The 26,303-nt window shown below is 46.5% G+C and overlaps 48 non-coding genes and 2 pseudogenes across 48 annotated transcripts; all 50 read left to right on the plus strand.

Moving 5' to 3' along the window:
* Nucleotides 1-164: 164 nt before the first annotated feature.
* On the plus strand, nucleotides 165-278 carry LOC136680006 (U5 spliceosomal RNA). Its single transcript, XR_010796733.1, has one exon. It is a non-coding gene; the product is annotated as a U5 spliceosomal RNA (small nuclear RNA).
* Nucleotides 279-513: 235 nt separating this feature from the next.
* Nucleotides 514-704, plus strand: LOC136679942 (U2 spliceosomal RNA). The gene has a single exon (XR_010796675.1). It is a non-coding gene; the product is annotated as a U2 spliceosomal RNA (small nuclear RNA).
* Nucleotides 705-1,010: 306 nt separating this feature from the next.
* Nucleotides 1,011-1,124, plus strand: LOC136680007 (U5 spliceosomal RNA). The gene has a single exon (XR_010796734.1). It is a non-coding gene; the product is annotated as a U5 spliceosomal RNA (small nuclear RNA).
* A 235-nt stretch (nucleotides 1,125-1,359) lies between these two features.
* LOC136679943 (U2 spliceosomal RNA) lies at nucleotides 1,360-1,550 on the plus strand. The gene has a single exon (XR_010796676.1). It is a non-coding gene; the product is annotated as a U2 spliceosomal RNA (small nuclear RNA).
* Nucleotides 1,551-1,856: 306 nt separating this feature from the next.
* LOC136680009 (U5 spliceosomal RNA) lies at nucleotides 1,857-1,970 on the plus strand. Its single transcript, XR_010796736.1, has one exon. It is a non-coding gene; the product is annotated as a U5 spliceosomal RNA (small nuclear RNA).
* A 235-nt stretch (nucleotides 1,971-2,205) lies between these two features.
* LOC136679944 (U2 spliceosomal RNA) lies at nucleotides 2,206-2,396 on the plus strand. Its single transcript, XR_010796677.1, has one exon. It is a non-coding gene; the product is annotated as a U2 spliceosomal RNA (small nuclear RNA).
* A 305-nt stretch (nucleotides 2,397-2,701) lies between these two features.
* Nucleotides 2,702-2,815, plus strand: LOC136680108 (U5 spliceosomal RNA). Its single transcript, XR_010796829.1, has one exon. It is a non-coding gene; the product is annotated as a U5 spliceosomal RNA (small nuclear RNA).
* A 235-nt stretch (nucleotides 2,816-3,050) lies between these two features.
* LOC136679945 (U2 spliceosomal RNA) lies at nucleotides 3,051-3,241 on the plus strand. Its single transcript, XR_010796678.1, has one exon. It is a non-coding gene; the product is annotated as a U2 spliceosomal RNA (small nuclear RNA).
* Nucleotides 3,242-3,548: 307 nt separating this feature from the next.
* LOC136680010 (U5 spliceosomal RNA) lies at nucleotides 3,549-3,662 on the plus strand. Its single transcript, XR_010796737.1, has one exon. It is a non-coding gene; the product is annotated as a U5 spliceosomal RNA (small nuclear RNA).
* Nucleotides 3,663-3,897: 235 nt separating this feature from the next.
* LOC136679946 (U2 spliceosomal RNA) lies at nucleotides 3,898-4,088 on the plus strand. The gene has a single exon (XR_010796679.1). It is a non-coding gene; the product is annotated as a U2 spliceosomal RNA (small nuclear RNA).
* A 305-nt stretch (nucleotides 4,089-4,393) lies between these two features.
* Nucleotides 4,394-4,507, plus strand: LOC136680011 (U5 spliceosomal RNA). Its single transcript, XR_010796738.1, has one exon. It is a non-coding gene; the product is annotated as a U5 spliceosomal RNA (small nuclear RNA).
* A 235-nt stretch (nucleotides 4,508-4,742) lies between these two features.
* Nucleotides 4,743-4,933, plus strand: LOC136679947 (U2 spliceosomal RNA). The gene has a single exon (XR_010796680.1). It is a non-coding gene; the product is annotated as a U2 spliceosomal RNA (small nuclear RNA).
* A 306-nt stretch (nucleotides 4,934-5,239) lies between these two features.
* On the plus strand, nucleotides 5,240-5,353 carry LOC136680013 (U5 spliceosomal RNA). The gene has a single exon (XR_010796739.1). It is a non-coding gene; the product is annotated as a U5 spliceosomal RNA (small nuclear RNA).
* A 235-nt stretch (nucleotides 5,354-5,588) lies between these two features.
* On the plus strand, nucleotides 5,589-5,779 carry LOC136679948 (U2 spliceosomal RNA). The gene has a single exon (XR_010796681.1). It is a non-coding gene; the product is annotated as a U2 spliceosomal RNA (small nuclear RNA).
* Nucleotides 5,780-6,084: 305 nt separating this feature from the next.
* Nucleotides 6,085-6,198, plus strand: LOC136680014 (U5 spliceosomal RNA). Its single transcript, XR_010796740.1, has one exon. It is a non-coding gene; the product is annotated as a U5 spliceosomal RNA (small nuclear RNA).
* Nucleotides 6,199-6,433: 235 nt separating this feature from the next.
* On the plus strand, nucleotides 6,434-6,624 carry LOC136679949 (U2 spliceosomal RNA). Its single transcript, XR_010796682.1, has one exon. It is a non-coding gene; the product is annotated as a U2 spliceosomal RNA (small nuclear RNA).
* A 305-nt stretch (nucleotides 6,625-6,929) lies between these two features.
* LOC136680016 (U5 spliceosomal RNA) lies at nucleotides 6,930-7,043 on the plus strand. Its single transcript, XR_010796742.1, has one exon. It is a non-coding gene; the product is annotated as a U5 spliceosomal RNA (small nuclear RNA).
* Nucleotides 7,044-7,278: 235 nt separating this feature from the next.
* Nucleotides 7,279-7,469, plus strand: LOC136679951 (U2 spliceosomal RNA). The gene has a single exon (XR_010796684.1). It is a non-coding gene; the product is annotated as a U2 spliceosomal RNA (small nuclear RNA).
* A 307-nt stretch (nucleotides 7,470-7,776) lies between these two features.
* On the plus strand, nucleotides 7,777-7,890 carry LOC136680017 (U5 spliceosomal RNA). The gene has a single exon (XR_010796743.1). It is a non-coding gene; the product is annotated as a U5 spliceosomal RNA (small nuclear RNA).
* Nucleotides 7,891-8,125: 235 nt separating this feature from the next.
* On the plus strand, nucleotides 8,126-8,316 carry LOC136679952 (U2 spliceosomal RNA). Its single transcript, XR_010796685.1, has one exon. It is a non-coding gene; the product is annotated as a U2 spliceosomal RNA (small nuclear RNA).
* Nucleotides 8,317-8,622: 306 nt separating this feature from the next.
* On the plus strand, nucleotides 8,623-8,736 carry LOC136680018 (U5 spliceosomal RNA). The gene has a single exon (XR_010796744.1). It is a non-coding gene; the product is annotated as a U5 spliceosomal RNA (small nuclear RNA).
* A 235-nt stretch (nucleotides 8,737-8,971) lies between these two features.
* On the plus strand, nucleotides 8,972-9,162 carry LOC136679953 (U2 spliceosomal RNA). Its single transcript, XR_010796686.1, has one exon. It is a non-coding gene; the product is annotated as a U2 spliceosomal RNA (small nuclear RNA).
* A 305-nt stretch (nucleotides 9,163-9,467) lies between these two features.
* LOC136680109 (U5 spliceosomal RNA) lies at nucleotides 9,468-9,581 on the plus strand. The gene has a single exon (XR_010796830.1). It is a non-coding gene; the product is annotated as a U5 spliceosomal RNA (small nuclear RNA).
* Nucleotides 9,582-9,816: 235 nt separating this feature from the next.
* LOC136679954 (U2 spliceosomal RNA) lies at nucleotides 9,817-10,007 on the plus strand. Its single transcript, XR_010796687.1, has one exon. It is a non-coding gene; the product is annotated as a U2 spliceosomal RNA (small nuclear RNA).
* Nucleotides 10,008-10,313: 306 nt separating this feature from the next.
* On the plus strand, nucleotides 10,314-10,427 carry LOC136680019 (U5 spliceosomal RNA). The gene has a single exon (XR_010796745.1). It is a non-coding gene; the product is annotated as a U5 spliceosomal RNA (small nuclear RNA).
* A 235-nt stretch (nucleotides 10,428-10,662) lies between these two features.
* On the plus strand, nucleotides 10,663-10,853 carry LOC136679955 (U2 spliceosomal RNA). Its single transcript, XR_010796688.1, has one exon. It is a non-coding gene; the product is annotated as a U2 spliceosomal RNA (small nuclear RNA).
* Nucleotides 10,854-11,160: 307 nt separating this feature from the next.
* On the plus strand, nucleotides 11,161-11,274 carry LOC136680020 (U5 spliceosomal RNA). The gene has a single exon (XR_010796746.1). It is a non-coding gene; the product is annotated as a U5 spliceosomal RNA (small nuclear RNA).
* Nucleotides 11,275-11,509: 235 nt separating this feature from the next.
* LOC136679956 (U2 spliceosomal RNA) lies at nucleotides 11,510-11,700 on the plus strand. Its single transcript, XR_010796689.1, has one exon. It is a non-coding gene; the product is annotated as a U2 spliceosomal RNA (small nuclear RNA).
* A 306-nt stretch (nucleotides 11,701-12,006) lies between these two features.
* LOC136680110 (U5 spliceosomal RNA) lies at nucleotides 12,007-12,120 on the plus strand. Its single transcript, XR_010796831.1, has one exon. It is a non-coding gene; the product is annotated as a U5 spliceosomal RNA (small nuclear RNA).
* Nucleotides 12,121-12,355: 235 nt separating this feature from the next.
* On the plus strand, nucleotides 12,356-12,546 carry LOC136679957 (U2 spliceosomal RNA). Its single transcript, XR_010796690.1, has one exon. It is a non-coding gene; the product is annotated as a U2 spliceosomal RNA (small nuclear RNA).
* Nucleotides 12,547-12,852: 306 nt separating this feature from the next.
* LOC136680022 (U5 spliceosomal RNA) lies at nucleotides 12,853-12,966 on the plus strand. The gene has a single exon (XR_010796748.1). It is a non-coding gene; the product is annotated as a U5 spliceosomal RNA (small nuclear RNA).
* A 235-nt stretch (nucleotides 12,967-13,201) lies between these two features.
* LOC136679958 (U2 spliceosomal RNA) lies at nucleotides 13,202-13,392 on the plus strand. The gene has a single exon (XR_010796691.1). It is a non-coding gene; the product is annotated as a U2 spliceosomal RNA (small nuclear RNA).
* A 307-nt stretch (nucleotides 13,393-13,699) lies between these two features.
* Nucleotides 13,700-13,813, plus strand: LOC136680023 (U5 spliceosomal RNA). Its single transcript, XR_010796749.1, has one exon. It is a non-coding gene; the product is annotated as a U5 spliceosomal RNA (small nuclear RNA).
* A 235-nt stretch (nucleotides 13,814-14,048) lies between these two features.
* LOC136679960 (U2 spliceosomal RNA) lies at nucleotides 14,049-14,239 on the plus strand. The gene has a single exon (XR_010796692.1). It is a non-coding gene; the product is annotated as a U2 spliceosomal RNA (small nuclear RNA).
* A 305-nt stretch (nucleotides 14,240-14,544) lies between these two features.
* LOC136680024 (U5 spliceosomal RNA) lies at nucleotides 14,545-14,658 on the plus strand. The gene has a single exon (XR_010796750.1). It is a non-coding gene; the product is annotated as a U5 spliceosomal RNA (small nuclear RNA).
* Nucleotides 14,659-14,893: 235 nt separating this feature from the next.
* On the plus strand, nucleotides 14,894-15,084 carry LOC136679961 (U2 spliceosomal RNA). The gene has a single exon (XR_010796693.1). It is a non-coding gene; the product is annotated as a U2 spliceosomal RNA (small nuclear RNA).
* Nucleotides 15,085-15,390: 306 nt separating this feature from the next.
* LOC136680025 (U5 spliceosomal RNA) lies at nucleotides 15,391-15,504 on the plus strand. The gene has a single exon (XR_010796751.1). It is a non-coding gene; the product is annotated as a U5 spliceosomal RNA (small nuclear RNA).
* Nucleotides 15,505-15,739: 235 nt separating this feature from the next.
* LOC136679963 (U2 spliceosomal RNA) lies at nucleotides 15,740-15,930 on the plus strand. Its single transcript, XR_010796695.1, has one exon. It is a non-coding gene; the product is annotated as a U2 spliceosomal RNA (small nuclear RNA).
* A 306-nt stretch (nucleotides 15,931-16,236) lies between these two features.
* Nucleotides 16,237-16,350, plus strand: LOC136680026 (U5 spliceosomal RNA). The gene has a single exon (XR_010796752.1). It is a non-coding gene; the product is annotated as a U5 spliceosomal RNA (small nuclear RNA).
* Nucleotides 16,351-16,585: 235 nt separating this feature from the next.
* LOC136679964 (U2 spliceosomal RNA) lies at nucleotides 16,586-16,776 on the plus strand. The gene has a single exon (XR_010796697.1). It is a non-coding gene; the product is annotated as a U2 spliceosomal RNA (small nuclear RNA).
* A 306-nt stretch (nucleotides 16,777-17,082) lies between these two features.
* LOC136680027 (U5 spliceosomal RNA) lies at nucleotides 17,083-17,196 on the plus strand. The gene has a single exon (XR_010796753.1). It is a non-coding gene; the product is annotated as a U5 spliceosomal RNA (small nuclear RNA).
* A 235-nt stretch (nucleotides 17,197-17,431) lies between these two features.
* LOC136679965 (U2 spliceosomal RNA) lies at nucleotides 17,432-17,622 on the plus strand. Its single transcript, XR_010796698.1, has one exon. It is a non-coding gene; the product is annotated as a U2 spliceosomal RNA (small nuclear RNA).
* Nucleotides 17,623-17,927: 305 nt separating this feature from the next.
* LOC136680028 (U5 spliceosomal RNA) lies at nucleotides 17,928-18,041 on the plus strand. The gene has a single exon (XR_010796754.1). It is a non-coding gene; the product is annotated as a U5 spliceosomal RNA (small nuclear RNA).
* Nucleotides 18,042-18,276: 235 nt separating this feature from the next.
* On the plus strand, nucleotides 18,277-18,467 carry LOC136679966 (U2 spliceosomal RNA). The gene has a single exon (XR_010796699.1). It is a non-coding gene; the product is annotated as a U2 spliceosomal RNA (small nuclear RNA).
* Nucleotides 18,468-18,773: 306 nt separating this feature from the next.
* LOC136680029 (U5 spliceosomal RNA) lies at nucleotides 18,774-18,887 on the plus strand. Its single transcript, XR_010796755.1, has one exon. It is a non-coding gene; the product is annotated as a U5 spliceosomal RNA (small nuclear RNA).
* Nucleotides 18,888-19,122: 235 nt separating this feature from the next.
* LOC136679975 (U2 spliceosomal RNA) lies at nucleotides 19,123-19,334 on the plus strand (annotated as a pseudogene).
* A 5,409-nt stretch (nucleotides 19,335-24,743) lies between these two features.
* Nucleotides 24,744-24,921, plus strand: LOC136679972 (U2 spliceosomal RNA; annotated as a pseudogene).
* Nucleotides 24,922-25,226: 305 nt separating this feature from the next.
* On the plus strand, nucleotides 25,227-25,340 carry LOC136680030 (U5 spliceosomal RNA). The gene has a single exon (XR_010796756.1). It is a non-coding gene; the product is annotated as a U5 spliceosomal RNA (small nuclear RNA).
* Nucleotides 25,341-25,575: 235 nt separating this feature from the next.
* On the plus strand, nucleotides 25,576-25,766 carry LOC136679967 (U2 spliceosomal RNA). The gene has a single exon (XR_010796700.1). It is a non-coding gene; the product is annotated as a U2 spliceosomal RNA (small nuclear RNA).
* Nucleotides 25,767-26,072: 306 nt separating this feature from the next.
* Nucleotides 26,073-26,186, plus strand: LOC136680031 (U5 spliceosomal RNA). The gene has a single exon (XR_010796757.1). It is a non-coding gene; the product is annotated as a U5 spliceosomal RNA (small nuclear RNA).
* The last annotated feature ends 117 nt before the right edge of the window (nucleotides 26,187-26,303 follow it).

Raw genomic sequence — 26,303 nt, forward strand, 5'->3', positions numbered from 1 at the left:
AAATACAAATCTATGATCTCATGTTTTTCTCGTCTGTGTTGACCTCTAATTGGCGTGTTAATTTATGCACAGATTATCCCACCCTGACCTTTGTTCAGTCTGCACCCTCCGCAAGAGTCTTAGACCTCCAGCAGAGGAGCGGAAGGCCTGCCGTTAGCCGTCATATCTCGGGTTTCTCTTCAGTCACGTACAAATCTTTCGCCTTTTACTAAAGATTTCCGTGGAGGGGAACGTTGACGAGTTTTGTGTATTTTTGAAGGCTCTGTTGCTGCAGAGCTACACATTTTCTTCCTGTATAATGACAGAGCGACAGCCGTCTTTGGAGCACGCCTTGCCACAAGTTCCTGTAGCAGCAGCTCTTAGCTTCTGTTTGCAGTTCTTGGTGGGAGGAGCCTCCGGTGTGGTGGTGGTGTCTGAGTGGGAGGGGTCAAGGTCTGACGACCAGGTTTAAATACCCTCCAGTAGTTGCTGGTTTGCGGCAGGGTGCTCCGGGCCGGCCGGGCCTTTCCGGTTATCGCTTCTCGGCCTTTTGGCTAAGATCAAGCGTAGTATCTGTTCTTATCAGTTTAATATCTGATACGTCCTCTATACGAGGACTACATATTAAATTGATTTTTTGAGCAGGGAGACGGAAGAGGGGCTTGCTCCGTCCGCTCCACGCATCGACCCGGTATTGCAGTACTTCTGGGAACGGTGCACCTCCTTAAACTGGTTAAAAGTCAGAAAGAAATAAGTTAGGACATGGGTACGGCTTTATGATGTTGCCTTCTCGAGGCTGTTGTCTTTTTAATCTGTTTCATGGTTTTCCCTCCATTTTTCTTCTTTTTTTTTTTTTTTTTTTTTTTTAAATACAAATCTATGATCTCATGTTTTTCTCGTCTGTGTTGACCTCTAATTGGCGTGTTAATTTATGCACAGATTATCCCACCCTGACCTTTGTTCAGTCTGCACCCTCCGCAAGAGTCTTAGACCTCCAGCAGAGGAGCGGAAGGCCTGCCGTTAGCCGTCATATCTCGGGTTTCTCTTCAGTCACGTACAAATCTTTCGCCTTTTACTAAAGATTTCCGTGGAGGGGAACGTTGACGAGTTTTGTGTATTTTTGAAGGCTCTGTTGCTGCAGAGCTACACATTTTCTTCCTGTATAATGACAGAGCGACAGCCGTCTTTGGAGCACGTCTTGCCACAAGTTCCTGTAGCAGCAGCTCTTAGCTTCTGTTTGCAGTTCTTGGTGGGAGGAGCCTCCGGTGTGGTGGTGGTGTCTGAGTGGGAGGGGTCAAGGTCTGACGACCAGGTTTAAATACCCTCCAGTAGTTGCTGGTTTGCGGCAGGGTGCTCCGGGCCGGCCGGGCCTTTCCGGTTATCGCTTCTCGGCCTTTTGGCTAAGATCAAGCGTAGTATCTGTTCTTATCAGTTTAATATCTGATACGTCCTCTATACGAGGACTACATATTAAATTGATTTTTTGAGCAGGGAGACGGAAGAGGGGCTTGCTCCGTCCGCTCCACGCATCGACCCGGTATTGCAGTACTTCTGGGAACGGTGCACCTCCTTAAACTGGTTAAAAGTCAGAAAGAAATAAGTTAGGACATGGGTACGGCTTTATGATGTTGCCTTCTCGAGGCTGTTCTCTTTTTAATCTGTTTCATGGTTTTCCCTCCATTTTTCTTCTTTTTTTTTTTTTTTTTTTTTTTTAAATACAAATCTATGATCTCATGTTTTTCTCGTCTGTGTTGACCTCTAATTGGCGTGTTAATTTATGCACAGATTATCCCACCCTGACCTTTGTTCAGTCTGCACCCTCCGCAAGAGTCTTAGACCTCCAGCAGAGGAGCGGAAGGCCTGCCGTTAGCCGTCATATCTCGGGTTTCTCTTCAGTCACGTACAAATCTTTCGCCTTTTACTAAAGATTTCCGTGGAGGGGAACGTTGACGAGTTTTGTGTATTTTTGAAGGCTCTGTTGCTGCAGAGCTACACATTTTCTTCCTGTATAATGACAGAGCGACAGCCGTCTTTGGAGCACGCCTTGCCACAAGTTCCTGTAGCAGCAGCTCTTAGCTTCTGTTTGCAGTTCTTGGTGGGAGGAGCCTCCGGTGTGGTGGTGGTGTCTGAGTGGGAGGGGTCAAGGTCTGACGACCAGGTTTAAATACCCTCCAGTAGTTGCTGGTTTGCGGCAGGGTGCTCCGGGCCGGCCGGGCCTTTCCGGTTATCGCTTCTCGGCCTTTTGGCTAAGATCAAGCGTAGTATCTGTTCTTATCAGTTTAATATCTGATACGTCCTCTATACGAGGACTACATATTAAATTGATTTTTTGAGCAGGGAGACGGAAGAGGGGCTTGCTCCGTCCGCTCCACGCATCGACCCGGTATTGCAGTACTTCTGGGAACGGTGCACCTCCTTAAACTGGTTAAAAGTCAGAAAGAAATAAGTTAGGACATGGGTACGGCTTTATGATGTTGCCTTCTCGAGGCTGTTGTCTTTTTAATCTGTTTCATGGTTTTCCCTCCATTTTTCTTCTTTTTTTTTTTTTTTTTTTTTTTAAATACAAATCTATGATCTCATGTTTTTCTCGTCTGTGTTGACCTCTAATTGGCGTGTTAATTTATGCACAGATTATCCCACCCTGACCTTTGTTCAGTCTGCACCCTCCGCAAGAGTCTTAGACCTCCAGCAGAGGAGCGGAAGGCCTGCCGTTAGCCGTCATATCTCGGGTTTCTCTTCAGTCACGTACAAATCTTTTGCCTTTTACTAAAGATTTCCGTGGAGGGGAACGTTGACGAGTTTTGTGTATTTTTGAAGGCTCTGTTGCTGCAGAGCTACACATTTTCTTCCTGTATAATGACAGAGCGACAGCCGTCTTTGGAGCACGCCTTGCCACAAGTTCCTGTAGCAGCAGCTCTTAGCTTCTGTTTGCAGTTCTTGGTGGGAGGAGCCTCCGGTGTGGTGGTGGTGTCTGAGTGGGAGGGGTCAAGGTCTGACGACCAGGTTTAAATACCCTCCAGTAGTTGCTGGTTTGCGGCAGGGTGCTCCGGGCCGGCCGGGCCTTTCCGGTTATCGCTTCTCGGCCTTTTGGCTAAGATCAAGCGTAGTATCTGTTCTTATCAGTTTAATATCTGATACGTCCTCTATACGAGGACTACATATTAAATTGATTTTTTGAGCAGGGAGACGGAAGAGGGGCTTGCTCCGTCCGCTCCACGCATCGACCCGGTATTGCAGTACTTCTGGGAACGGTGCACCTCCTTAAACTGGTTAAAAGTCAGAAAGAAATAAGTTAGGACATGGGTACGGCTTTATGATGTTGCCTTCTCGAGGCTGTTCTCTTTTTAATCTGTTTCATGGTTTTCCCTCCATTTTTCTTCTTTTTTTTTTTTTTTTTTTTTTTTTAAATACAAATCTATGATCTCATGTTTTTCTCGTCTGTGTTGACCTCTAATTGGCGTGTTAATTTATGCACAGATTATCCCACCCTGACCTTTGTTCAGTCTGCACCCTCCGCAAGAGTCTTAGACCTCCAGCAGAGGAGCGGAAGGCCTGCCGTTAGCCGTCATATCTCGGGTTTCTCTTCAGTCACGTACAAATCTTTCGCCTTTTACTAAAGATTTCCGTGGAGGGGAACGTTGACGAGTTTTGTGTATTTTTGAAGGCTCTGTTGCTGCAGAGCTACACATTTTCTTCCTGTATAATGACAGAGCGACAGCCGTCTTTGGAGCACGTCTTGCCACAAGTTCCTGTAGCAGCAGCTCTTAGCTTCTGTTTGCAGTTCTTGGTGGGAGGAGCCTCCGGTGTGGTGGTGGTGTCTGAGTGGGAGGGGTCAAGGTCTGACGACCAGGTTTAAATACCCTCCAGTAGTTGCTGGTTTGCGGCAGGGTGCTCCGGGCCGGCCGGGCCTTTCCGGTTATCGCTTCTCGGCCTTTTGGCTAAGATCAAGCGTAGTATCTGTTCTTATCAGTTTAATATCTGATACGTCCTCTATACGAGGACTACATATTAAATTGATTTTTTGAGCAGGGAGACGGAAGAGGGGCTTGCTCCGTCCGCTCCACGCATCGACCCGGTATTGCAGTACTTCTGGGAACGGTGCACCTCCTTAAACTGGTTAAAAGTCAGAAAGAAATAAGTTAGGACATGGGTACGGCTTTATGATGTTGCCTTCTCGAGGCTGTTGTCTTTTTAATCTGTTTCATGGTTTTCCCTCCATTTTTCTTCTTTTTTTTTTTTTTTTTTTTTTTAAATACAAATCTATGATCTCATGTTTTTCTCGTCTGTGTTGACCTCTAATTGGCGTGTTAATTTATGCACAGATTATCCCACCCTGACCTTTGTTCAGTCTGCACCCTCCGCAAGAGTCTTAGACCTCCAGCAGAGGAGCGGAAGGCCTGCCGTTAGCCGTCATATCTCGGGTTTCTCTTCAGTCACGTACAAATCTTTCGCCTTTTACTAAAGATTTCCGTGGAGGGGAACGTTGACGAGTTTTGTGTATTTTTGAAGGCTCTGTTGCTGCAGAGCTACACATTTTCTTCCTGTATAATGACAGAGCGACAGCCGTCTTTGGAGCACGCCTTGCCACAAGTTCCTGTAGCAGCAGCTCTTAGCTTCTGTTTGCAGTTCTTGGTGGGAGGAGCCTCCGGTGTGGTGGTGGTGTCTGAGTGGGAGGGGTCAAGGTCTGACGACCAGGTTTAAATACCCTCCAGTAGTTGCTGGTTTGCGGCAGGGTGCTCCGGGCCGGCCGGGCCTTTCCGGTTATCGCTTCTCGGCCTTTTGGCTAAGATCAAGCGTAGTATCTGTTCTTATCAGTTTAATATCTGATACGTCCTCTATACGAGGACTACATATTAAATTGATTTTTTGAGCAGGGAGACGGAAGAGGGGCTTGCTCCGTCCGCTCCACGCATCGACCCGGTATTGCAGTACTTCTGGGAACGGTGCACCTCCTTAAACTGGTTAAAAGTCAGAAAGAAATAAGTTAGGACATGGGTACGGCTTTATGATGTTGCCTTCTCGAGGCTGTTCTCTTTTTAATCTGTTTCATGGTTTTCCCTCCATTTTTCTTCTTTTTTTTTTTTTTTTTTTTTTTTAAATACAAATCTATGATCTCATGTTTTTCTCGTCTGTGTTGACCTCTAATTGGCGTGTTAATTTATGCACAGATTATCCCACCCTGACCTTTGTTCAGTCTGCACCCTCCGCAAGAGTCTTAGACCTCCAGCAGAGGAGCGGAAGGCCTGCCGTTAGCCGTCATATCTCGGGTTTCTCTTCAGTCACGTACAAATCTTTCGCCTTTTACTAAAGATTTCCGTGGAGGGGAACGTTGACGAGTTTTGTGTATTTTTGAAGGCTCTGTTGCTGCAGAGCTACACATTTTCTTCCTGTATAATGACAGAGCGACAGCCGTCTTTGGAGCACGCCTTGCCACAAGTTCCTGTAGCAGCAGCTCTTAGCTTCTGTTTGCAGTTCTTGGTGGGAGGAGCCTCCGGTGTGGTGGTGGTGTCTGAGTGGGAGGGGTCAAGGTCTGACGACCAGGTTTAAATACCCTCCAGTAGTTGCTGGTTTGCGGCAGGGTGCTCCGGGCCGGCCGGGCCTTTCCGGTTATCGCTTCTCGGCCTTTTGGCTAAGATCAAGCGTAGTATCTGTTCTTATCAGTTTAATATCTGATACGTCCTCTATACGAGGACTACATATTAAATTGATTTTTTGAGCAGGGAGACGGAAGAGGGGCTTGCTCCGTCCGCTCCACGCATCGACCCGGTATTGCAGTACTTCTGGGAACGGTGCACCTCCTTAAACTGGTTAAAAGTCAGAAAGAAATAAGTTAGGACATGGGTACGGCTTTATGATGTTGCCTTCTCGAGGCTGTTCTCTTTTTAATCTGTTTCATGGTTTTCCCTCCATTTTTCTTCTTTTTTTTTTTTTTTTTTTTTTTAAATACAAATCTATGATCTCATGTTTTTCTCGTCTGTGTTGACCTCTAATTGGCGTGTTAATTTATGCACAGATTATCCCACCCTGACCTTTGTTCAGTCTGCACCCTCCGCAAGAGTCTTAGACCTCCAGCAGAGGAGCGGAAGGCCTGCCGTTAGCCGTCATATCTCGGGTTTCTCTTCAGTCACGTACAAATCTTTCGCCTTTTACTAAAGATTTCCGTGGAGGGGAACGTTGACGAGTTTTGTGTATTTTTGAAGGCTCTGTTGCTGCAGAGCTACACATTTTCTTCCTGTATAATGACAGAGCGACAGCCGTCTTTGGAGCACGCCTTGCCACAAGTTCCTGTAGCAGCAGCTCTTAGCTTCTGTTTGCAGTTCTTGGTGGGAGGAGCCTCCGGTGTGGTGGTGGTGTCTGAGTGGGAGGGGTCAAGGTCTGACGACCAGGTTTAAATACCCTCCAGTAGTTGCTGGTTTGCGGCAGGGTGCTCCGGGCCGGCCGGGCCTTTCCGGTTATCGCTTCTCGGCCTTTTGGCTAAGATCAAGCGTAGTATCTGTTCTTATCAGTTTAATATCTGATACGTCCTCTATACGAGGACTACATATTAAATTGATTTTTTGAGCAGGGAGACGGAAGAGGGGCTTGCTCCGTCCGCTCCACGCATCGACCCGGTATTGCAGTACTTCTGGGAACGGTGCACCTCCTTAAACTGGTTAAAAGTCAGAAAGAAATAAGTTAGGACATGGGTACGGCTTTATGATGTTGCCTTCTCGAGGCTGTTGTCTTTTTAATCTGTTTCATGGTTTTCCCTCCATTTTTCTTCTTTTTTTTTTTTTTTTTTTTTTTAAATACAAATCTATGATCTCATGTTTTTCTCGTCTGTGTTGACCTCTAATTGGCGTGTTAATTTATGCACAGATTATCCCACCCTGACCTTTGTTCAGTCTGCACCCTCCGCAAGAGTCTTAGACCTCCAGCAGAGGAGCGGAAGGCCTGCCGTTAGCCGTCATATCTCGGGTTTCTCTTCAGTCACGTACAAATCTTTCGCCTTTTACTAAAGATTTCCGTGGAGGGGAACGTTGACGAGTTTTGTGTATTTTTGAAGGCTCTGTTGCTGCAGAGCTACACATTTTCTTCCTGTATAATGACAGAGCGACAGCCGTCTTTGGAGCACGCCTTGCCACAAGTTCCTGTAGCAGCAGCTCTTAGCTTCTGTTTGCAGTTCTTGGTGGGAGGAGCCTCCGGTGTGGTGGTGGTGTCTGAGTGGGAGGGGTCAAGGTCTGACGACCAGGTTTAAATACCCTCCAGTAGTTGCTGGTTTGCGGCAGGGTGCTCCGGGCCGGCCGGGCCTTTCCGGTTATCGCTTCTCGGCCTTTTGGCTAAGATCAAGCGTAGTATCTGTTCTTATCAGTTTAATATCTGATACGTCCTCTATACGAGGACTACATATTAAATTGATTTTTTGAGCAGGGAGACGGAAGAGGGGCTTGCTCCGTCCGCTCCACGCATCGACCCGGTATTGCAGTACTTCTGGGAACGGTGCACCTCCTTAAACTGGTTAAAAGTCAGAAAGAAATAAGTTAGGACATGGGTACGGCTTTATGATGTTGCCTTCTCGAGGCTGTTCTCTTTTTAATCTGTTTCATGGTTTTCCCTCCATTTTTCTTCTTTTTTTTTTTTTTTTTTTTTTTTTAAATACAAATCTATGATCTCATGTTTTTCTCGTCTGTGTTGACCTCTAATTGGCGTGTTAATTTATGCACAGATTATCCCACCCTGACCTTTGTTCAGTCTGCACCCTCCGCAAGAGTCTTAGACCTCCAGCAGAGGAGCGGAAGGCCTGCCGTTAGCCGTCATATCTCGGGTTTCTCTTCAGTCACGTACAAATCTTTCGCCTTTTACTAAAGATTTCCGTGGAGGGGAACGTTGACGAGTTTTGTGTATTTTTGAAGGCTCTGTTGCTGCAGAGCTACACATTTTCTTCCTGTATAATGACAGAGCGACAGCCGTCTTTGGAGCACGTCTTGCCACAAGTTCCTGTAGCAGCAGCTCTTAGCTTCTGTTTGCAGTTCTTGGTGGGAGGAGCCTCCGGTGTGGTGGTGGTGTCTGAGTGGGAGGGGTCAAGGTCTGACGACCAGGTTTAAATACCCTCCAGTAGTTGCTGGTTTGCGGCAGGGTGCTCCGGGCCGGCCGGGCCTTTCCGGTTATCGCTTCTCGGCCTTTTGGCTAAGATCAAGCGTAGTATCTGTTCTTATCAGTTTAATATCTGATACGTCCTCTATACGAGGACTACATATTAAATTGATTTTTTGAGCAGGGAGACGGAAGAGGGGCTTGCTCCGTCCGCTCCACGCATCGACCCGGTATTGCAGTACTTCTGGGAACGGTGCACCTCCTTAAACTGGTTAAAAGTCAGAAAGAAATAAGTTAGGACATGGGTACGGCTTTATGATGTTGCCTTCTCGAGGCTGTTCTCTTTTTAATCTGTTTCATGGTTTTCCCTCCATTTTTCTTCTTTTTTTTTTTTTTTTTTTTTTTTAAATACAAATCTATGATCTCATGTTTTTCTCGTCTGTGTTGACCTCTAATTGGCGTGTTAATTTATGCACAGATTATCCCACCCTGACCTTTGTTCAGTCTGCACCCTCCGCAAGAGTCTTAGACCTCCAGCAGAGGAGCGGAAGGCCTGCCGTTAGCCGTCATATCTCGGGTTTCTCTTCAGTCACGTACAAATCTTTCGCCTTTTACTAAAGATTTCCGTGGAGGGGAACGTTGACGAGTTTTGTGTATTTTTGAAGGCTCTGTTGCTGCAGAGCTACACATTTTCTTCCTGTATAATGACAGAGCGACAGCCGTCTTTGGAGCACGCCTTGCCACAAGTTCCTGTAGCAGCAGCTCTTAGCTTCTGTTTGCAGTTCTTGGTGGGAGGAGCCTCCGGTGTGGTGGTGGTGTCTGAGTGGGAGGGGTCAAGGTCTGACGACCAGGTTTAAATACCCTCCAGTAGTTGCTGGTTTGCGGCAGGGTGCTCCGGGCCGGCCGGGCCTTTCCGGTTATCGCTTCTCGGCCTTTTGGCTAAGATCAAGCGTAGTATCTGTTCTTATCAGTTTAATATCTGATACGTCCTCTATACGAGGACTACATATTAAATTGATTTTTTGAGCAGGGAGACGGAAGAGGGGCTTGCTCCGTCCGCTCCACGCATCGACCCGGTATTGCAGTACTTCTGGGAACGGTGCACCTCCTTAAACTGGTTAAAAGTCAGAAAGAAATAAGTTAGGACATGGGTACGGCTTTATGATGTTGCCTTCTCGAGGCTGTTGTCTTTTTAATCTGTTTCATGGTTTTCCCTCCATTTTTCTTCTTTTTTTTTTTTTTTTTTTTTTTAAATACAAATCTATGATCTCATGTTTTTCTCGTCTGTGTTGACCTCTAATTGGCGTGTTAATTTATGCACAGATTATCCCACCCTGACCTTTGTTCAGTCTGCACCCTCCGCAAGAGTCTTAGACCTCCAGCAGAGGAGCGGAAGGCCTGCCGTTAGCCGTCATATCTCGGGTTTCTCTTCAGTCACGTACAAATCTTTTGCCTTTTACTAAAGATTTCCGTGGAGGGGAACGTTGACGAGTTTTGTGTATTTTTGAAGGCTCTGTTGCTGCAGAGCTACACATTTTCTTCCTGTATAATGACAGAGCGACAGCCGTCTTTGGAGCACGCCTTGCCACAAGTTCCTGTAGCAGCAGCTCTTAGCTTCTGTTTGCAGTTCTTGGTGGGAGGAGCCTCCGGTGTGGTGGTGGTGTCTGAGTGGGAGGGGTCAAGGTCTGACGACCAGGTTTAAATACCCTCCAGTAGTTGCTGGTTTGCGGCAGGGTGCTCCGGGCCGGCCGGGCCTTTCCGGTTATCGCTTCTCGGCCTTTTGGCTAAGATCAAGCGTAGTATCTGTTCTTATCAGTTTAATATCTGATACGTCCTCTATACGAGGACTACATATTAAATTGATTTTTTGAGCAGGGAGACGGAAGAGGGGCTTGCTCCGTCCGCTCCACGCATCGACCCGGTATTGCAGTACTTCTGGGAACGGTGCACCTCCTTAAACTGGTTAAAAGTCAGAAAGAAATAAGTTAGGACATGGGTACGGCTTTATGATGTTGCCTTCTCGAGGCTGTTGTCTTTTTAATCTGTTTCATGGTTTTCCCTCCATTTTTCTTCTTTTTTTTTTTTTTTTTTTTTTTTAAATACAAATCTATGATCTCATGTTTTTCTCGTCTGTGTTGACCTCTAATTGGCGTGTTAATTTATGCACAGATTATCCCACCCTGACCTTTGTTCAGTCTGCACCCTCCGCAAGAGTCTTAGACCTCCAGCAGAGGAGCGGAAGGCCTGCCGTTAGCCGTCATATCTCGGGTTTCTCTTCAGTCACGTACAAATCTTTCGCCTTTTACTAAAGATTTCCGTGGAGGGGAACGTTGACGAGTTTTGTGTATTTTTGAAGGCTCTGTTGCTGCAGAGCTACACATTTTCTTCCTGTATAATGACAGAGCGACAGCCGTCTTTGGAGCACGTCTTGCCACAAGTTCCTGTAGCAGCAGCTCTTAGCTTCTGTTTGCAGTTCTTGGTGGGAGGAGCCTCCGGTGTGGTGGTGGTGTCTGAGTGGGAGGGGTCAAGGTCTGACGACCAGGTTTAAATACCCTCCAGTAGTTGCTGGTTTGCGGCAGGGTGCTCCGGGCCGGCCGGGCCTTTCCGGTTATCGCTTCTCGGCCTTTTGGCTAAGATCAAGCGTAGTATCTGTTCTTATCAGTTTAATATCTGATACGTCCTCTATACGAGGACTACATATTAAATTGATTTTTTGAGCAGGGAGACGGAAGAGGGGCTTGCTCCGTCCGCTCCACGCATCGACCCGGTATTGCAGTACTTCTGGGAACGGTGCACCTCCTTAAACTGGTTAAAAGTCAGAAAGAAATAAGTTAGGACATGGGTACGGCTTTATGATGTTGCCTTCTCGAGGCTGTTCTCTTTTTAATCTGTTTCATGGTTTTCCCTCCATTTTTCTTCTTTTTTTTTTTTTTTTTTTTTTTTTAAATACAAATCTATGATCTCATGTTTTTCTCGTCTGTGTTGACCTCTAATTGGCGTGTTAATTTATGCACAGATTATCCCACCCTGACCTTTGTTCAGTCTGCACCCTCCGCAAGAGTCTTAGACCTCCAGCAGAGGAGCGGAAGGCCTGCCGTTAGCCGTCATATCTCGGGTTTCTCTTCAGTCACGTACAAATCTTTCGCCTTTTACTAAAGATTTCCGTGGAGGGGAACGTTGACGAGTTTTGTGTATTTTTGAAGGCTCTGTTGCTGCAGAGCTACACATTTTCTTCCTGTATAATGACAGAGCGACAGCCGTCTTTGGAGCACGCCTTGCCACAAGTTCCTGTAGCAGCAGCTCTTAGCTTCTGTTTGCAGTTCTTGGTGGGAGGAGCCTCCGGTGTGGTGGTGGTGTCTGAGTGGGAGGGGTCAAGGTCTGACGACCAGGTTTAAATACCCTCCAGTAGTTGCTGGTTTGCGGCAGGGTGCTCCGGGCCGGCCGGGCCTTTCCGGTTATCGCTTCTCGGCCTTTTGGCTAAGATCAAGCGTAGTATCTGTTCTTATCAGTTTAATATCTGATACGTCCTCTATACGAGGACTACATATTAAATTGATTTTTTGAGCAGGGAGACGGAAGAGGGGCTTGCTCCGTCCGCTCCACGCATCGACCCGGTATTGCAGTACTTCTGGGAACGGTGCACCTCCTTAAACTGGTTAAAAGTCAGAAAGAAATAAGTTAGGACATGGGTACGGCTTTATGATGTTGCCTTCTCGAGGCTGTTGTCTTTTTAATCTGTTTCATGGTTTTCCCTCCATTTTTCTTCTTTTTTTTTTTTTTTTTTTTTTTTAAATACAAATCTATGATCTCATGTTTTTCTCGTCTGTGTTGACCTCTAATTGGCGTGTTAATTTATGCACAGATTATCCCACCCTGACCTTTGTTCAGTCTGCACCCTCCGCAAGAGTCTTAGACCTCCAGCAGAGGAGCGGAAGGCCTGCCGTTAGCCGTCATATCTCGGGTTTCTCTTCAGTCACGTACAAATCTTTTGCCTTTTACTAAAGATTTCCGTGGAGGGGAACGTTGACGAGTTTTGTGTATTTTTGAAGGCTCTGTTGCTGCAGAGCTACACATTTTCTTCCTGTATAATGACAGAGCGACAGCCGTCTTTGGAGCACGCCTTGCCACAAGTTCCTGTAGCAGCAGCTCTTAGCTTCTGTTTGCAGTTCTTGGTGGGAGGAGCCTCCGGTGTGGTGGTGGTGTCTGAGTGGGAGGGGTCAAGGTCTGACGACCAGGTTTAAATACCCTCCAGTAGTTGCTGGTTTGCGGCAGGGTGCTCCGGGCCGGCCGGGCCTTTCCGGTTATCGCTTCTCGGCCTTTTGGCTAAGATCAAGCGTAGTATCTGTTCTTATCAGTTTAATATCTGATACGTCCTCTATACGAGGACTACATATTAAATTGATTTTTTGAGCAGGGAGACGGAAGAGGGGCTTGCTCCGTCCGCTCCACGCATCGACCCGGTATTGCAGTACTTCTGGGAACGGTGCACCTCCTTAAACTGGTTAAAAGTCAGAAAGAAATAAGTTAGGACATGGGTACGGCTTTATGATGTTGCCTTCTCGAGGCTGTTGTCTTTTTAATCTGTTTCATGGTTTTCCCTCCATTTTTCTTCTTTTTTTTTTTTTTTTTTTTTTTTAAATACAAATCTATGATCTCATGTTTTTCTCGTCTGTGTTGACCTCTAATTGGCGTGTTAATTTATGCACAGATTATCCCACCCTGACCTTTGTTCAGTCTGCACCCTCCGCAAGAGTCTTAGACCTCCAGCAGAGGAGCGGAAGGCCTGCCGTTAGCCGTCATATCTCGGGTTTCTCTTCAGTCACGTACAAATCTTTCGCCTTTTACTAAAGATTTCCGTGGAGGGGAACGTTGACGAGTTTTGTGTATTTTTGAAGGCTCTGTTGCTGCAGAGCTACACATTTTCTTCCTGTATAATGACAGAGCGACAGCCGTCTTTGGAGCACGCCTTGCCACAAGTTCCTGTAGCAGCAGCTCTTAGCTTCTGTTTGCAGTTCTTGGTGGGAGGAGCCTCCGGTGTGGTGGTGGTGTCTGAGTGGGAGGGGTCAAGGTCTGACGACCAGGTTTAAATACCCTCCAGTAGTTGCTGGTTTGCGGCAGGGTGCTCCGGGCCGGCCGGGCCTTTCCGGTTATCGCTTCTCGGCCTTTTGGCTAAGATCAAGCGTAGTATCTGTTCTTATCAGTTTAATATCTGATACGTCCTCTATACGAGGACTACATATTAAATTGATTTTTTGAGCAGGGAGACGGAAGAGGGGCTTGCTCCGTCCGCTCCACGCATCGACCCGGTATTGCAGTACTTCTGGGAACGGTGCACCTCCTTAAACTGGTTAAAAGTCAGAAAGAAATAAGTTAGGACATGGGTACGGCTTTATGATGTTGCCTTCTCGAGGCTGTTCTCTTTTTAATCTGTTTCATGGTTTTCCCTCCATTTTTCTTCTTTTTTTTTTTTTTTTTTTTTTTTTAAATACAAATCTATGATCTCATGTTTTTCTCGTCTGTGTTGACCTCTAATTGGCGTGTTAATTTATGCACAGATTATCCCACCCTGACCTTTGTTCAGTCTGCACCCTCCGCAAGAGTCTTAGACCTCCAGCAGAGGAGCGGAAGGCCTGCCGTTAGCCGTCATATCTCGGGTTTCTCTTCAGTCACGTACAAATCTTTCGCCTTTTACTAAAGATTTCCGTGGAGGGGAACGTTGACGAGTTTTGTGTATTTTTGAAGGCTCTGTTGCTGCAGAGCTACACATTTTCTTCCTGTATAATGACAGAGCGACAGCCGTCTTTGGAGCACGCCTTGCCACAAGTTCCTGTAGCAGCAGCTCTTAGCTTCTGTTTGCAGTTCTTGGTGGGAGGAGCCTCCGGTGTGGTGGTGGTGTCTGAGTGGGAGGGGTCAAGGTCTGACGACCAGGTTTAAATACCCTCCAGTAGTTGCTGGTTTGCGGCAGGGTGCTCCGGGCCGGCCGGGCCTTTCCGGTTATCGCTTCTCGGCCTTTTGGCTAAGATCAAGCGTAGTATCTGTTCTTATCAGTTTAATATCTGATACGTCCTCTATACGAGGACTACATATTAAATTGATTTTTTGAGCAGGGAGACGGAAGAGGGGCTTGCTCCGTCCGCTCCACGCATCGACCCGGTATTGCAGTACTTCTGGGAACGGTGCACCTCCTTAAACTGGTTAAAAGTCAGAAAGAAATAAGTTAGGACATGGGTACGGCTTTATGATGTTGCCTTCTCGAGGCTGTTCTCTTTTTAATCTGTTTCATGGTTTTCCCTCCATTTTTCTTCTTTTTTTTTTTTTTTTTTTTTTTAAATACAAATCTATGATCTCATGTTTTTCTCGTCTGTGTTGACCTCTAATTGGCGTGTTAATTTATGCACAGATTATCCCACCCTGACCTTTGTTCAGTCTGCACCCTCCGCAAGAGTCTTAGACCTCCAGCAGAGGAGCGGAAGGCCTGCCGTTAGCCGTCATATCTCGGGTTTCTCTTCAGTCACGTACAAATCTTTCGCCTTTTACTAAAGATTTCCGTGGAGGGGAACGTTGACGAGTTTTGTGTATTTTTGAAGGCTCTGTTGCTGCAGAGCTACACATTTTCTTCCTGTATAATGACAGAGCGACAGCCGTCTTTGGAGCACGCCTTGCCACAAGTTCCTGTAGCAGCAGCTCTTAGCTTCTGTTTGCAGTTCTTGGTGGGAGGAGCCTCCGGTGTGGTGGTGGTGTCTGAGTGGGAGGGGTCAAGGTCTGACGACCAGGTTTAAATACCCTCCAGTAGTTGCTGGTTTGCGGCAGGGTGCTCCGGGCCGGCCGGGCCTTTCCGGTTATCGCTTCTCGGCCTTTTGGCTAAGATCAAGCGTAGTATCTGTTCTTATCAGTTTAATATCTGATACGTCCTCTATACGAGGACTACATATTAAATTGATTTTTTGAGCAGGGAGACGGAAGAGGGGCTTGCTCCGTCCGCTCCACGCATCGACCCGGTATTGCAGTACTTCTGGGAACGGTGCACCTCCTTAAACTGGTTAAAAGTCAGAAAGAAATAAGTTAGGACATGGGTACGGCTTTATGATGTTGCCTTCTCGAGGCTGTTGTCTTTTTAATCTGTTTCATGGTTTTCCCTCCATTTTTCTTCTTTTTTTTTTTTTTTTTTTTTTTTAAATACAAATCTATGATCTCATGTTTTTCTCGTCTGTGTTGACCTCTAATTGGCGTGTTAATTTATGCACAGATTATCCCACCCTGACCTTTGTTCAGTCTGCACCCTCCGCAAGAGTCTTAGACCTCCAGCAGAGGAGCGGAAGGCCTGCCGTTAGCCGTCATATCTCGGGTTTCTCTTCAGTCACGTACAAATCTTTCGCCTTTTACTAAAGATTTCCGTGGAGGGGAACGTTGACGAGTTTTGTGTATTTTTGAAGGCTCTGTTGCTGCAGAGCTACACATTTTCTTCCTGTATAATGACAGAGCGACAGCCGTCTTTGGAGCACGCCTTGCCACAAGTTCCTGTAGCAGCAGCTCTTAGCTTCTGTTTGCAGTTCTTGGTGGGAGGAGCCTCCGGTGTGGTGGTGGTGTCTGAGTGGGAGGGGTCAAGGTCTGACGACCAGGTTTAAATACCCTCCAGTAGTTGCTGGTTTGCGGCAGGGTGCTCCGGGCCGGCCGGGCCTTTCCGGTTATCGCTTCTCGGCCTTTTGGCTAAGATCAAGCGTAGTATCTGTTCTTATCAGTTTAATATCTGATACGTCCTCTATACGAGGACTACATATTAAATTGATTTTTTGAGCAGGGAGACGGAAGAGGGGCTTGCTCCGTCCGCTCCACGCATCGACCCGGTATTGCAGTACTTCTGGGAACGGTGCACCTCCTTAAACTGGTTAAAAGTCAGAAAGAAATAAGTTAGGACATGGGTACGGCTTTATGATGTTGCCTTCTCGAGGCTGTTCTCTTTTTAATCTGTTTCATGGTTTTCCCTCCATTTTTCTTCTTTTTTTTTTTTTTTTTTTTTTTTAAATACAAATCTATGATCTCATGTTTTTCTCGTCTGTGTTGACCTCTAATTGGCGTGTTAATTTATGCACAGATTATCCCACCCTGACCTTTGTTCAGTCTGCACCCTCCGCAAGAGTCTTAGACCTCCAGCAGAGGAGCGGAAGGCCTGCCGTTAGCCGTCATATCTCGGGTTTCTCTTCAGTCACGTACAAATCTTTCGCCTTTTACTAAAGATTTCCGTGGAGGGGAACGTTGACGAGTTTTGTGTATTTTTGAAGGCTCTGTTGCTGCAGAGCTACACATTTTCTTCCTGTATAATGACAGAGCGACAGCCGTCTTTGGAGCACGCCTTGCCACAAGTTCCTGTAGCAGCAGCTCTTAGCTTCTGTTTGCAGTTCTTGGTGGGAGGAGCCTCCGGTGTGGTGGTGGTGTCTGAGTGGGAGGGGTCAAGGTCTGACGACCAGGTTTAAATACCCTCCAGTAGTTGCTGGTTTGCGGCAGGGTGCTCCGGGCCGGCCGGGCCTTTCCGGTTATCGCTTCTCGGCCTTTTGGCTAAGATCAAGCGTAGTATCTGTTCTTATCAGTTTAATATCTGATACGTCCTCTATACGAGGACTACATATTAAATTGATTTTTTGAGCAGGGAGACGGAAGAGGGGCTTGCTCCGTCCGCTCCACGCATCGACCCGGTATTGCAGTACTTCTGGGAACGGTGCACCTCCTTAAACTGGTTAAAAGTCAGAAAGAAATAAGTTAGGACATGGGTACGGCTTTATGATGTTGCCTTCTCGAGGCTGTTGTCTTTTTAATCTGTTTCATGGTTTTCCCTCCATTTTTCTTCTTTTTTTTTTTTTTTTTTTTTTTTAAATACAAATCTATGATCTCATGTTTTTCTCGTCTGTGTTGACCTCTAATTGGCGTGTTAATTTATGCACAGATTATCCCACCCTGACCTTTGTTCAGTCTGCACCCTCCGCAAGAGTCTTAGACCTCCAGCAGAGGAGCGGAAGGCCTGCCGTTAGCCGTCATATCTCGGGTTTCTCTTCAGTCACGTACAAATCTTTCGCCTTTTACTAAAGATTTCCGTGGAGGGGAACGTTGACGAGTTTTGTGTATTTTTGAAGGCTCTGTTGCTGCAGAGCTACACATTTTCTTCCTGTATAATGACAGAGCGACAGCCGTCTTTGGAGCACGCCTTGCCACAAGTTCCTGTAGCAGCAGCTCTTAGCTTCTGTTTGCAGTTCTTGGTGGGAGGAGCCTCCGGTGTGGTGGTGGTGTCTGAGTGGGAGGGGTCAAGGTCTGACGACCAGGTTTAAATACCCTCCAGTAGTTGCTGGTTTGCGGCAGGGTGCTCCGGGCCGGCCGGGCCTTTCCGGTTATCGCTTCTCGGCCTTTTGGCTAAGATCAAGCGTAGTATCTGTTCTTATCAGTTTAATATCTGATACGTCCTCTATACGAGGACTACATATTAAATTGATTTTTTGAGCAGGGAGACGGAAGAGGGGCTTGCTCCGTCCGCTCCACGCATCGACCCGGTATTGCAGTACTTCTGGGAACGGTGCACCTCCTTAAACTGGTTAAAAGTCAGAAAGAAATAAGTTAGGACATGGGTACGGCTTTATGATGTTGCCTTCTCGAGGCTGTTCTCTTTTTAATCTGTTTCATGGTTTTCCCTCCATTTTTCTTCTTTTTTTTTTTTTTTTTTTTTTTAAATACAAATCTATGATCTCATGTTTTTCTCGTCTGTGTTGACCTCTAATTGGCGTGTTAATTTATGCACAGATTATCCCACCCTGACCTTTGTTCAGTCTGCACCCTCCGCAAGAGTCTTAGACCTCCAGCAGAGGAGCGGAAGGCCTGCCGTTAGCCGTCATATCTCGGGTTTCTCTTCAGTCACGTACAAATCTTTCGCCTTTTACTAAAGATTTCCGTGGAGGGGAACGTTGACGAGTTTTGTGTATTTTTGAAGGCTCTGTTGCTGCAGAGCTACACATTTTCTTCCTGTATAATGACAGAGCGACAGCCGTCTTTGGAGCACGCCTTGCCACAAGTTCCTGTAGCAGCAGCTCTTAGCTTCTGTTTGCAGTTCTTGGTGGGAGGAGCCTCCGGTGTGGTGGTGGTGTCTGAGTGGGAGGGGTCAAGGTCTGACGACCAGGTTTAAATACCCTCCAGTAGTTGCTGGTTTGCGGCAGGGTGCTCCGGGCCGGCCGGGCCTTTCCGGTTATCGCTTCTCGGCCTTTTGGCTAAGATCAAGCGTAGTATCTGTTCTTATCAGTTTAATATCTGATACGTCCTCTATACGAGGACTACATATTAAATTGATTTTTTGAGCAGGGAGACGGAAGAGGGGCTTGCTCCGTCCGCTCCACGCATCGACCCGGTATTGCAGTACTTCTGGGAACGGTGCACCTCCTTAAACTGGTTAAAAGTCAGAAAGAAATAAGTTAGGACATGGGTACGGCTTTATGATGTTGCCTTCTCGAGGCTGTTGTCTTTTTAATCTGTTTCATGGTTTTCCCTCCATTTTTCTTCTTTTTTTTTTTTTTTTTTTTTTTTAAATACAAATCTATGATCTCATGTTTTTCTCGTCTGTGTTGACCTCTAATTGGCGTGTTAATTTATGCACAGATTATCCCACCCTGACCTTTGTTCAGTCTGCACCCTCCGCAAGAGTCTTAGACCTCCAGCAGAGGAGCGGAAGGCCTGCCGTTAGCCGTCATATCTCGGGTTTCTCTTCAGTCACGTACAAATCTTTCGCCTTTTACTAAAGATTTCCGTGGAGGGGAACGTTGACGAGTTTTGTGTATTTTTGAAGGCTCTGTTGCTGCAGAGCTACACATTTTCTTCCTGTATAATGACAGAGCGACAGCCGTCTTTGGAGCACGCCTTGCCACAAGTTCCTGTAGCAGCAGCTCTTAGCTTCTGTTTGCAGTTCTTGGTGGGAGGAGCCTCCGGTGTGGTGGTGGTGTCTGAGTGGGAGGGGTCAAGGTCTGACGACCAGGTTTAAATACCCTCCAGTAGTTGCTGGTTTGCGGCAGGGTGCTCCGGGCCGGCCGGGCCTTTCCGGTTATCGCTTCTCGGCCTTTTGGCTAAGATCAAGCGTAGTATCTGTTCTTATCAGTTACTCACTTTTTCAGTCGTTGGGCTAAGACAGCGATCGACTCCTAAGTGTGTTTAGATCTTGATCTTTGTGATCTTGGTCTCGAGCACTTAGGAGGTAAATTGTACTTGTCCTAGTGTTTGGTTTGAAGTCTTGGCTGATAGACTTCAAGTCTTCTAGTCCTAGGGCTCATTTTTTTCTCCACAGGTTTTCTTTTCCATCAAGGCCGTAGGAGGAAAACAACCTACAGGTAAGTACAATTTTCTTATTCATCCTTCCTTTTTAGCCTATTTATTTGGTTTTTAAAGGAACTTCATTTTTAGGTTGTGTTTTAAGCCACCAGGTGCCTCCAAGCATGTCGGCTGCTCGTGCCGGCGTGCGGAGGCACCACAGTGTGCGCCTATTATTTAGAGAAGTTGAGGGAAGGATCCTGGGGATGTCTCGTTTAGACTTCTCCAGGAAACTAATTCAAGGAGCCCTCAACTTCTCACCAAATGACCTGAATTGCCTCTTGACTCTGCCTGGAAACAAAGGTTTCGATGTTAGCTTCCGCACTGCTTCCTTGTTGAAAGATTTCTGGATTAGATATGAAAGTGTAAAGGAACAGTTCTCTATGTTTAAACTGGAAAAACTCTCTGATGATTCCCTGAAAGTGGTAATTGTTAGAATGTTTAATGAAACCGTCGATAGAGAAGACATTATAACATGGCTTGAAAGATATTGCACGGTGAGAGACCTACCGGTTAAGGTATTGGACGAGGACGGCATTTGGAACTGCTCGTGGAGAGTTCCCATTAAACAGTGGGAAGACCCGAGCAGTTACCTAGGCCTCCGCCAAATACCATCAGTGATCGTGTTGGGCGAAAACCGTGGCTACATTTTTTATCAAGGTATGCCCAAACTTTGTCGCAAATGTAACAAGTTTGGGCACCTTGCCGAAGCGTGCCAGGAGATCATATGTGGGAAGTGCAGAGAAATTGGGCACACGTATGAGGAGTGTCCCAATGGCAAAAGGTGCAACCTCTGTGGAGAGTCTAACCATCTTTACAGGGATTGCCCCAAGTCCTTTGCCAACAGAGTTAAAGCTAATAGAATGGCCGCCAGGGCCCAACCACAGGAGGAGGAGGAGAAGGAGAGAGAGGAGGATTTGGGCGCTGAAGTTTTGGAGGGAAATTCAAATCCTCCTCCGGCTTCAGGGATTGGCCAAGAACGAGAGGGCGGAGCTAACAAGCAGGCAGAGTCAGAGCAGGTGCTGGAAGCTCCTCCCTCCCCACCAGGACATGGAAAATCACAGAGAGTGGAGCAAGAGGAGGAGGAGGACTTTTCGTCTTCCACCTCCTCTTTGATAACGGTTCCAGAGGTGAGTGTGGCTTCCAGCGGGAGTGAACCAATGGTTGCACTCCCAGAGATACAGATGTGCAAGAGACCCGCGGAGTCTCCTCTGTCTGTTTTGGCAGAGAAGAAACAGCGGGCTAGACAGGATCCGGGCAGTTCCTCATCAGAAGGCCCGGATCGGTCGTGGCCTGGTGGATCTCCCAATGAGGTGTCCTTCTTGCATTTCCATCTGAAAACATCCACGCCTAAGGTCCCACAAGAGCAATGCTCTGTGGGCCCAGAAGCCAGGGACACCAGCAAACCTCCTATCCTCAGAAAAGTGAGGATAAAGGAGGAGCAGGTGTCACAGGAAATCGGGTGATTTTAACTGTCTTTTAAAGTTTTAATGCCTGAGTAGTCCTTTTTTAAATTGAGTTTTACAATGTGTACCTGTTTTTTAAACCATATTGCTCATGGCTCTCACCATCTCAACTATAAATGTTAGAAGTGTGAGAGCCCCTACTAGAGCAGAGAGCGTCTTGTCCCTTTTAAAAGACATAAAGTCAGATGTTTTTTTATTGCAAGAGTGTGCTTTGCCATTTATGAAAACTTACAGAGATTGGGAGCAGCGGTGGTCTGCCGGTCCCTCTCTCTGGAGTGGCTCACACTATAACAGAGCAGACGGCGTCGCCATTTTAATTAAAAACCCCCATATTTCGGTGAAGGGCAGCACAGTGGTGAGAGACGGACGGGCTCTTTTAGCAAATCTGACTTTTTTAGGGACGGATTTTAGCATTTTGAATGTATATGGTTTTAATGATAAAAACGACAGGTACGACCTTTTAGAAGACCTGCAGCCCCACATGCTAGGGAGGGTTCCTTTTATAATGGGAGGGGATTTTAATTGTGTTTTATCAAGAAAAGACAGGAAGAATGTAGGGGAAGATTTTAAATCAGACAAAGCATCAGTTTTATTGCAGGGGCTATTAAAAGATTTTAAACTAGTCGACTGCTTCAGAAAAGTGCATCCAGTGGAGGAGGGCTTCACCTGGTACAGTGGTGATGGTGCCCGAGCCTCCCGCATCGACTATGTTTTTACAAGAGACTGCCCACCAACTGATGCTACATTGACCCCTGTGTTCTTTTCCGATCACGTTCTGCTGTCCAGCACCCTGTCCTTCCCCACTGGTGTGACTGTAGGGGGAGGGCTGTGGAGGCTGAACTGTTCCCTGTTACAAGATGAAGACATAGTCCAGAGTTACAGGGGACAGTACAGTCTCTGGCAGACCCTCCAAGACTTGTTTGATTCACGGACACAGTGGTGGGTGATGGTTAAAGACAGGACGAGACGATTTTTTAAGAAAATAGGAAAGGAGAAGAAGGAGAGAGAGAGACGACGCATGGTGGGGCTGCAAAAAAGACTACAGAGGTATTTTAAACTTTTAAATGCAGGACTGGATTTTAGTAAAGAGATTAAAGAGGTGAAAAATGAAATGTCGGTTTTATCGGAAATAAAAAGCAAAGGCATCATTTTAAGAAGTAAAGAACAAGAAGTGGAAGAAGGAGAAAAGTGCACTAGATACTTTTTTAAAAAAATCTTATCAGGGGAAAGAGGGATCACAAAACTAACAAGAGATGGGAGGGAGGAAAACACAACAGAAGGGATTTTAAAAGAAGTAGAGTGTTTTTATGAAAATTTGTATGATAAGAAGTTAGTGCACGAAGAAACGATGGGAGAAGTCTTAAACTTTTTAAATAAGAAAATAAACAGTTATGATGATCTGGAAAAAAATTTTAACGAGGGAGAAATTTTAAAGTGTCTGAAAGGTTTTAAAAAAGGCAAGTGCCCGGGAGAGGATGGACTCCCCGTGGAATTTTATTCGACCTTTTGGGACATTTTAGCAACAGACATTTTAACTGTTTTTAATGAATTTGAAAAGTTCGACCGACTCCCAGACAGTTTTAGATTAGGGATAGTTTCTTTACTCCACAAAAAAGGGGACAAGACCGACTTAAGGAACTGGCGACCCATCACTCTTTTAAACCTGGACTGCAAACTTTTTAGCAAACTTTTATCGAGACGGATGTCTACAGTTTTAGAGGACGTGATCCACCCGGATCAAGCCTGCGCGGTTCCAGGAAGGAGGATCACTGACAGCCTGGTTTTGGTCAGAGACGCCATCTGTTTTGCGAGAGACAGAAACATTCGACTAGTAGTCCTAAATTTAGACTTTGAAAAAGCTTTTGATCGAGTCTCGCACCAGTACCTGTTTCAGGTACTGCGAAAAATGGGCTTCCCTGGGAGGTTCCTAAAGTGGGTGGGACTACTCTACAAAGAAATAAGTAGTAAAGTCATTGTAAATGGGCATCTCACAAAGGCGATCAGAATTCGTTCTGGCGTCCGCCAAGGGTGTCCGTTATCTCCGCTCTTGTTTGTAACATGCATTGAACCATTAGCGCAGATCTTGAGAAAGGACGAATGGATCAAAGGACTGGACTTGCCAGGTGGACTGACGGCGACCTGCACCTTGTATATGGACGACGTCACGCTTTTATGCTCCGACTTTTTATCGGTCCAAAGAGCACTCGACGTGACTGACTGGTTTGGAAGGGCCTCGGGCGCTAAGCTCAATAGGAGCAAGTCCGAGGCCCAGCTCTTTGGACCTTGGGGTAGCACGCGACCGGACCTGGAGTTGGATTTTAAAGAAAAAGATATAAAGATTTTAGGAATTAAATTTGACGAAGAGGGTGGTGGACGGGGTAACTGGACTGACGTGTTAGGGAAAGTAAGGCAGCGTTTGGGGTTTTGGAGACTAAGACAGTTGACCATGGAGGGCAAGATTTTAATCATCAAAGCCGTGATTTTACCCTTGCTTTTACTCCTGTGTTCTGTTTTTAGCCCTCCTCGCTGTTTTCTTTTAGGTCTGGACAGAGCGGTTTTTTATTTCCTGTGGGGGTCCAAGTGGGAGAGATTGAAGAGGGAGGTGGTGAAGAAGAGGCCAGAAAACGGAGGGAAAGGACTCCCAGACCCCCACTTGTTTTTAGGAAGCAAGTTCGCTGCTTTACACATAAAGTACGCGACGACCCCATCCAGAGAACACAAAACAGTGGCCATGGCGAAGTTCTGGATGGGGTCATACTTGCACCATCTGAACATTTTAAAACCAGACCTAAGAAACCCCGTGTCTTTTACCCTGCCCCATGAATATAATTTTATTAGAAAGTTTTTAAGAAAGTTTTATGTAGAAAAAGAAGAACTGAATGTTTTAACCGATGCAAAACTTCTCGTCTCTCTTGTACAGGACCGGGAGACGGTGAGCCCCGTTCCAGGCCTCACATTAGGTGAGGCCAAACGAGTGTGGAGGAACGCAGCCCACCCCGTTCTTCAGAACAAGCACAAGGACCTGTCGTGGATGGCTGCTCATGAGATCCTCCCGGTCAGAGCCGTGATGCACTCCCGGGGCATGGCAAAAAATCCCATCTGTCCACGACCCGGGTGTGGCGAGCCCGAGACCGTGCGACATGTGCTCTGGGAGTGCAGCGTGGCGAGGGACCTGTGGGCCTTAACCGGCCCCCTACAATTCCCGTGCCTGCCAGCAGGGGAGGCCCAGCCTTTGGTTTACCGGGTAGCGGTAAACGGGGTGGGCCAGGGCATCGACAAACTATCAGCTGCTGAATTCAACAAGCTCTGGCTCACCCTCAACGGAGTGAAGGCCGCCTTGTGGACCTCCCGTAACCTGCTGGTGGGGAAGCGCGTGACGGTGTCCTTGCAGGCACTTGCAGCTATGGTGACATCATCGCTGAAGGGGACACCGCACGTCGACATTCGGAGGAGGGGACTGGGGCCACACGCAGGAGGGTCCAGACCACCACGGTCTCTGGCTTCCACAGGTGCCCCCACCGAAAATAACGAGGAGCGTGGACATAGGGCGGGGATCTCCTCTGAACCCTGAAACGACAGTGGGACAGTTCTGAGGAACGGGTTGTTGACCTTTTGATAGGGCTCACCCCAGTCCTGTACAAGACAGCATTTTATCTGCTCTTATCTGTTTTTATGGCAGGGTATTTATGTACTTTTTATTTAGTTTTCATGATTCTATTTTCTCACACATACTTGGACTTTTGACTTCACACGTGGGGTCCTTTTTAATGCACAGATTTCTTTTAAACAAAAAGACCTTTTACACACAAGATTTTAAAATATACATTATACTATGTAAATGTTATTTTATGAAAAGATGTGTGATGTATGTTGTGGAAATTTGAAATTGTGACAATAAAATTTTTTTCGAAAGAAAAAATCTGTTCTTATCAGTTTAATATCTGATACGTCCTCTATACGAGGACTACATATTAAATTGATTTTTTGAGCAGGGAGACGGAAGAGGGGCTTGCTCCGTCCGCTCCACGCATCGACCCGGTATTGCAGTACTTCTGGGAACGGTGCACCTCCTTAAACTGGTTAAAAGTCAGAAAGAAATAAGTTAGGACATGGGTACGGCTTTATGATGTTGCCTTCTCGAGGCTGTTCTCTTTTTAATCTGTTTCATGGTTTTCCCTCCATTTTTCTTCTTTTTTTTTTTTTTTTTTTTTTTAAATACAAATCTATGATCTCATGTTTTTCTCGTCTGTGTTGACCTCTAATTGGCGTGTTAATTTATGCACAGATTATCCCACCCTGACCTTTGTTCAGTCTGCACCCTCCGCAAGAGTCTTAGACCTCCAGCAGAGGAGCGGAAGGCCTGCCGTTAGCCGTCATATCTCGGGTTTCTCTTCAGTCACGTACAAATCTTTCGCCTTTTACTAAAGATTTCCGTGGAGGGGAACGTTGACGAGTTTTGTGTATTTTTGAAGGCTCTGTTGCTGCAGAGCTACACATTTTCTTCCTGTATAATGACAGAGCGACAGCCGTCTTTGGAGCACGCCTTGCCACAAGTTCCTGTAGCAGCAGCTCTTAGCTTCTGTTTGCAGTTCTTGGTGGGAGGAGCCTCCGGTGTGGTGGTGGTGTCTGAGTGGGAGGGGTCAAGGTCTGACGACCAGGTTTAAATACCCTCCAGTAGTTGCTGGTTTGCGGCAGGGTGCTCCGGGCCGGCCGGGCCTTTCCGGTTATCGCTTCTCGGCCTTTTGGCTAAGATCAAGCGTAGTATCTGTTCTTATCAGTTTAATATCTGATACGTCCTCTATACGAGGACTACATATTAAATTGATTTTTTGAGCAGGGAGACGGAAGAGGGGCTTGCTCCGTCCGCTCCACGCATCGACCCGGTATTGCAGTACTTCTGGGAACGGTGCACCTCCTTAAACTGGTTAAAAGTCAGAAAGAAATAAGTTAGGACATGGGTACGGCTTTATGATGTTGCCTTCTCGAGGCTGTTGTCTTTTTAATCTGTTTCATGGTTTTCCCTCCATTTTTCTTCTTTTTTTTTTTTTTTTTTTTTTTTAAATACAAATCTATGATCTCATGTTTTTCTCGTCTGTGTTGACCTCTAATTGGCGTGTTAATTTATGCACAGATTATCCCACCCTGACCTTTGTTCAGTCTGCACCCTCCGCAAGAGTCTTAGACCTCCAGCAGAGGAGCGGAAGGCCTGCCGTTAGCCGTCATATCTCGGGTTTCTCTTCAGTCACGTACAAATCTTTCGCCTTTTACTAAAGATTTCCGTGGAGGGGAACGTTGACGAGTTTTGTGTATTTTTGAAGGCTCTGTTGCTGCAGAGCTACACATTTTCTTCCTGTATAATGACAGAGCGACAGCCGTCTTTGGAGCACGCCTTGCCACAAGTTCCTGTAGCAGCAGCTCTTAGCTTCTGTTTGCAGTTCTTGGTGGGAGGAGCCT

This window comes from Hoplias malabaricus, unplaced genomic scaffold (assembly GCF_029633855.1).
Source record: "Hoplias malabaricus isolate fHopMal1 unplaced genomic scaffold, fHopMal1.hap1 scaffold_132, whole genome shotgun sequence".
Lineage (NCBI taxonomy): Eukaryota > Metazoa > Chordata > Actinopteri > Characiformes > Erythrinidae > Hoplias > Hoplias malabaricus.